At 49.8% G+C, this 6353-nt stretch overlaps 1 non-coding gene across 1 annotated transcript; it reads left to right on the top strand.

Annotated features, from left to right (window-relative positions):
• Window positions 1-3193: 3193 nt before the first annotated feature.
• Window positions 3194-3268, top strand: Trnas-cga (transfer RNA serine (anticodon CGA)). Its single transcript has one exon. It is a non-coding gene; the product is annotated as a tRNA-Ser (tRNA).
• The last annotated feature ends 3085 nt before the right edge of the window (window positions 3269-6353 follow it).

A 6353-nucleotide genomic window follows, 5' to 3' on the forward strand; every position in this document is an offset into this window, starting at 1 on the left:
CGAACCATGGATGAAGGGTATCAGACGGATGCCATATTCCTTGACTTCCGGAAAGCGTTTGACTCGGTGCCCCACTGCAGACTCCTAACTAAGGTACGAGCATATGGGATTGGTTCCCAAGTATGTGAGTGGCTCGAAGACTTCTTAAGTAATAAAACCCAGTACGTTGTCCTCGATGGTGAGTGTTCATCGGAGGTGAGGGTATCATCTGGAGTGACCCAGGGAAGTGTGGTAGGTCTGCTGTTTTCTATCTACATAAACGATCTTTTGGATAGGGTGGATAGCAATGTGCAGCTCTTTGCTGATGATACTATGGTGTACGGGAAGGTGTCGTCGTTGAGTGACTGTAGGAGGATACAAGATGACTTGGACAGGATTTGTGATTGGTGTAAAGAATGGCAGCTAAATCTAAATATAGATAAATGTCAATTAATGCAGGTGAATAGGATAAAGAATCCTGTAATGTCTGAATACTCCATTAGTACTGTATCGCTTGACACAGTCACGTCGATTAAATATTTGGGCGTAACATTGCAGAACGATATGAAGTGGGACAAGCATGTAATTGCAGTTGTGGGGAAGGCGGATAGTAGTCTTCGGTTCATTGGTAGAATTTTGGAAGATGTGGTTCATCTGTAAAGGAGATCGCTTATAAAACACTAATACGACCTATTATTGAGTACTGCTCGAGCGTTTGGGATCCCTATCAGGTCGGATTGAGGGAGGACATAGAAACAATTCAGAGGCGGGCTGCTAGATTTGTTACTGGCAGGTTTGATCATCACGCGAGTGTTACGGAAATGCTTCAGTAACTCGGGTGGGAGTCTCTAGAGGAAAGCAGGCGTTCTTTTCGTGAATCGCTACTGGGGAAATTTAGAAAACCAGCATTTGAGGCTGACTGCAGTAAAATTTTACTGCCACCGACTTACATTTCACGGAAAGACCACAAAGATAAGAAAGATTAGGGCTCGTACAGCGGCATATAGGCAGTCATTTTTCCCTCGTTCTGTTTGGGAGTGGAACAGGGAGAGAAGATGCTAGTTGTGGTACGAGGTACCCTCCGCCACGCACCGTATGGTGGATTTCGGAGTATGTATGTAGATGTAGATTTAGAAGATCTGACGCTGACCTTTATTCCAAAACGAGTGTGGTATTCCATACAATTCCCAGGTCCAAAAATATAACATCCAGTATATGAGTGAGGTTTAACAACGGCTGTTTCCCTAGTCATCTCCACGAAGACAGGGATGTGAGAAACTTCAGAATGAAATATTAGTGAGCGATCTCAACCATATATTATTCCAGTGCACTCTACATACCTTACGTTTGGGGTCGTTTTTAAGAGATTTGAGAAAGTAAGGTTACTCCTCACCGCTTTGTCCTCTTATATTGGCAACCTACAGTTTAATCGCTGAAGTTATAAAGAACGAAGGAATGCAAATTTAATGCTGAAATACTTTAATTAATGTGAACATTGCTTCTGCATATACACTCCTGGAAATTGAAATAAGAACACCGTGAATTCATTGTCCCAGGAAGGGGAAACTTTATTGACACATTCCTGGGGTCAGATACATCACATGATCACACTGACAGAACCATAGGCACATAGACACAGGCAACAGAGCATGCACAATGTCGGCACTAGTACAGTGTATATCCACCTTTCGCAGCAATGCAGGCTGCTATTCTCCCATGGAGACGATCGTAGAGATGCTGGATGTAGTCCTGTGGAACGGCTTGCCATGCCATTTCCACCTGGCGCCTCAGTTGGACCAGCGTTCGTGCTGGACGTGCAGACCGCGTGAGACGACGCTTCATCCAGTCCCAAACATGCTCAATGGGGGACAGATCCGGAGATCTTGCTGGCCAGGGTAGTTGACGTACACCTTCTAGAGCACGTTGGGTGGCACGGGATACATGCGGACGTGCATTGTCCTGTTGGAACAGCAAGTTCCCTTGCCGGTCTAGGAATGGTAGAACGATGGGTTCGATGACGGTTTGGATGTACCGTGCACTATTCAGTGTCCCCTCGACGATCACCAGTGGTGTACGGCCAGTGTAGGAGATCGCTCCCCACACCATGATGCCGGGTGTTGGCCCTGTGTGCCTCGGTCGTATGCAGTCCTGATTGTGGCGCTCACCTGCACGGCGCCAAACACGCATACGACCATCATTGGCACCAAGGCAGAAGCGACTCTCATCGCTGAAGACGACACGTCTCCATTCGTCCCTCCATTCACGCCTTTCGCGACACCACTGGAGGCGGGCTGCACGATGTTGGGGCGTGAGCGGAAGACGGCCTAACGGTGTGCGGGACCGTAGCCCAGCTTCATGGAGACGGTTGCGAATGGTCCTCGCCGATACCCCAGGAGCAACAGTGTCCCTAATTTGCTGGGAAGTGGCGGTGCGGTCCCCTACGGCACTGCGTAGGATCCTACGGTCTTGGCGTGCATCCGTGCGTCGCTGCGGTCCGGTCCCAGGTCGACGGGCACGTGCACCTTCCGCCGACCACTGGCGACAACATCGATGTACTGTGGAGACCTCATGCCCCACGTGTTGAGCAATTCGGCGGTACGTCCACCCGGCCTCCCGCATGCCCACTATACACCCTCGCTCAAAGTCCGTCAACTGCACATACGGTTCACGTCCACGCTGTCGCGGCATGCTACCAGTGTTAAAGACTGCGATGGAGCTCCGTATGCCACGGCAAACTGGCTGACACTGACGGCGGCGGTGCACAAATGCTGCGCAGCTAGCGCCATTCGACGGCCAACACCGCGGTTTCTGGTGTGTCCGCTTTGCCGTGCGTGTGATCATTGCTTGTACAGCCCTCTCGCTGTGTCCGGAGCAAGTATGGTGGGTCTGACACACCGGTGTCAATGTGTTCTTTTTTCCATTTCCAGGAGTGTATTATTTAGTGTTAGGAAGGATACTGTTATTATTTTATATGTGGGAATTTTATTTTCGCTTTGTACCGGATGATTACAACTGAAGTGAAGCTAGTCACAGAGGTTCAATGTGGGCTGTAATTCTCGTATGGCAGTGAAACGTGGTAGATATTTTAATGCGTTAACGTGGAACCAGTTTACGCTGGAAGCAAATTAGTCCAAATTTTGGCCACCAGGTTCAAAGCTGGCGCTGTGAATGAAAGAAGTATAGAGTACTGGCGGAAGTAAAGCTGTGAGCTGTGTGCTTGGGTAGCTCAGTTGGTAGAGCACTTGCCCTCGAAAGGCAAAGGTCCCGATTTCGAGTCTCGGCCCGGCACACAGTTTTAATCTGCCAGGAAGTTTCAAGTATTTATATGTTTCCATATGTAATGGATTAGGAACGGTACATGGACAGAAAAGGCCAAAAAAGTAATAAAGGCGAGGTGGTGATTTTGTTATTAACTGCCGCTTACACAATTTTGTCAGTTTGAGCATTGGAGCCATTGAAAAGATGCTGTACAGATTTACACCTGCTGGAAAAGATGGGAAATAATAGTTTTCCAGCGTAAATCGATTCTGCATTAATGCATTAGCACAGTGAATTAATTTCGCTACCATGCGATAATTGTAGCCCTCGCCGAGAAGCTGCACTTCCACGTTGTATATTTCCATCCTTTCATCGACCAAACAATACCAGCTTTTTTAGTAACACTCAAAGTTCTTCAGTAGCCTTCTTTTGTATCCCGTCTAGAAGGCGGCACGTGGGTCTGCTCCTGAAAGCTGCAACATAGGCCGAATGTAGGAGCAGGTGAGGTAAAGCTTTCGGTACTGCAAATAAAGTATAGTTTTACTATAGTCCAACCCGAATTATACACTTGTATACATAACTTGGTTCAGGTGAGCTCGTAGGTGCGAAGCCAAAGTCCAGATAAGAGAGTCTCAACAGCAAACTAAGCTAAAGCGATGGTTCTCGGCCGTCTGCTCTTCATGAACTGGGCGAAAGTGGAGCAGCGCTGATACAGCTGCACAGCATTGGCTAGAGGGCACTGTGGTCGGCGAAGATCTTCCGCTCTCATAGTGCCAACCTACGCTGTGGCATCAGAACTATCGATACCACATCCCTCCCCCCTGAAACAGTGCACTGTCGTTGTGTAGGGCTTCCAACGGCGGGTGGAGGGCCCCAGGGGCGGTGAACTGAGGGGGCGGACAGCGGAACTGCCAGCACGCCCACCCACATCCTCGAATTGCTCGCAAGGGGGCGAGGAAAATGCCCCGTTGAAAACCTGCCCAGGACGTGCACCGGCACTGGGTATGCTGTGATGAGATGGCAGAGCAACAAGCTCCACGGGCGACGGCGGCGGCGGCGTGACGGCAGCCTCAGCGTCCATCGGTTCAGGCACCACGGAGGAACACGGCGGCGGTGGCGGCAGCGACGGCGACGGCGGCGGCGGCGGCAGCGGCCAGAGATGGGGCCGTGGCGGCGGCGAGATGCGCCTGCAGGCACAGCTGACCGAACCGACGGTGCATTCAGGGGCGCCCCATGCCGGAGGCGCGAGCGGCGGAGGCGCCGCTGGTGCAGTCGTGGGCTGAGGCGTTGGAAGCCGCGATGCATCCAATTCTGCCGGAAAAGAACCAGTGGCAGAAAAGCGAGGGCGGCACAAACGGATCTGCTTCTGGTGTCGCTTGACAGTGCCAGAGGGACTAGAAATGAAAAATAAAGCGCAGCCAAGCTGGCGAAGAATGCGCCCCTGCTCCAAGCGCTGCGTGCCAGAGAATACACGATAGAACACCAAATCATGCGGCGCCAAGCCTGAACGAGGCGAAGCAGCGGAAGGGCGCAGCGGCGGATGCACTAGCTGCAGGAGCGACCGATGGAAGAGGCCATGTAGCAATTCCGCTGGGGTACGGGTGCCACGCGGCTGGGAGCGATAGGAAGCCAGGAAAGTCCATAGCACGCACTCGCGAGAGTGCGTGGCGTGCAACTTGCTCATCTAAGACTTAAACGTAATCACAAAGCTTCAGCCTCGCCGTTCGACTGGGAGTGGAAGGGGGCTGAGGTCAGATGGAGAATGCCATTAGCAGCACAGAACGCTTCATACTCTGAGGACACAAATGGGGGGGGGGGCTATTGTCGGAGACAATAACTTCAGGAAGGCCCTCAATGCAAAAAATAGACGCCAAAGCCCGAATAGTACTGGCAGATGTAGTGGAAGACATAGGGACAACAAAAGGAAAGTTGCTGTACGCATCCATAACTATCAACCAGCGGGTGTCCCAGAAAGGACCCGCAAAATCAATATGAACTCACTGCCAGGGCGTAGTAGGAGTCGGCCATGCAAAGAAGCACTATCGGGGAGCAGATTGATGCTCCGCGCAAGAGCAACAATTAGCAAGCAAATTTTCAATTTGTTTATCAATACCGACCCAAGTGCAGTGACGACGCTCTAATGCTTCGTCCGCACTATACCTCAATGACCAGCGTGCAGTAATCGAAGGATTTCCGACTGCAACGAACGAGGTACAATCACACGAGACTGATGTGATTACGAAGGCTTTCCCGGCGTAATAATTGATGATATTCTTCTCGGTTGTGCAGCCGGATCATAACGTCATCTTGACACAATATTTCCGCGGTCCAACTGGCCGCCATCTTCAGGTGAGAGTGCTGGAACACGATATCGCCAGAACTGGCCACAGTTGTTTGCGACTTGTTTGAAGAACATCCTGGACAATTCGAGCGATTTAACTGGCCACCCAGATCGATAATTACGCACCAAATATTTACGGGACATAATCGAGGGGTCAGTTTGTGAACAACTCGTGCACCGGCTGCATTTTCGTAATTATGGACAGTTATAGAGGCAGCATGGCTCAATATTTCTGCAGGGGATTTCCAACTACTTGTTCAGTCCCTGCCACGTCGAGTTGCTGTACTACACCACGCATAAGGAGGTTTGACACAATATTAGGAGGTATCCCACGACTTTTGTCACCTTAGAAAAAATCGTTCAAATGGCTCGAAGCACTGTGGGACTTAACATCTGAGGTCATCAGTCCCCTAGAACTTAGAACTACTTAAACCTAACTAACCTAAGGACATCACACACATCCATGCCCGAGGCAGGATTCGAACCTGCGACTGTAGCAGCAGCGCGGTTCTGGACTGAAGCGCCTAGAACCGCTCGGTCACAGCGGCCGGCTGCTACCTTAGAGTAAGTGACATTTGTATGCATAAACGCCCAATGATGAACAAAACATGCTTGAAATGCTTTGCAGTGTGTTAAACATAAAATGAATAAATGTAACAAATAGCAGAAAAATGCAAATATTTAGAACTTCACTTTGTTTTATTCCTGATATGTTTCATACTAATAAGTTGTACATTTTCTCCTGAGTGTAAAATTTTTCCATATTTTTATACAT

Source organism: Schistocerca cancellata, chromosome 3 (genome assembly GCF_023864275.1).
Source record: "Schistocerca cancellata isolate TAMUIC-IGC-003103 chromosome 3, iqSchCanc2.1, whole genome shotgun sequence".
Taxonomy (NCBI): Eukaryota; Metazoa; Arthropoda; class Insecta; order Orthoptera; family Acrididae; genus Schistocerca; species Schistocerca cancellata.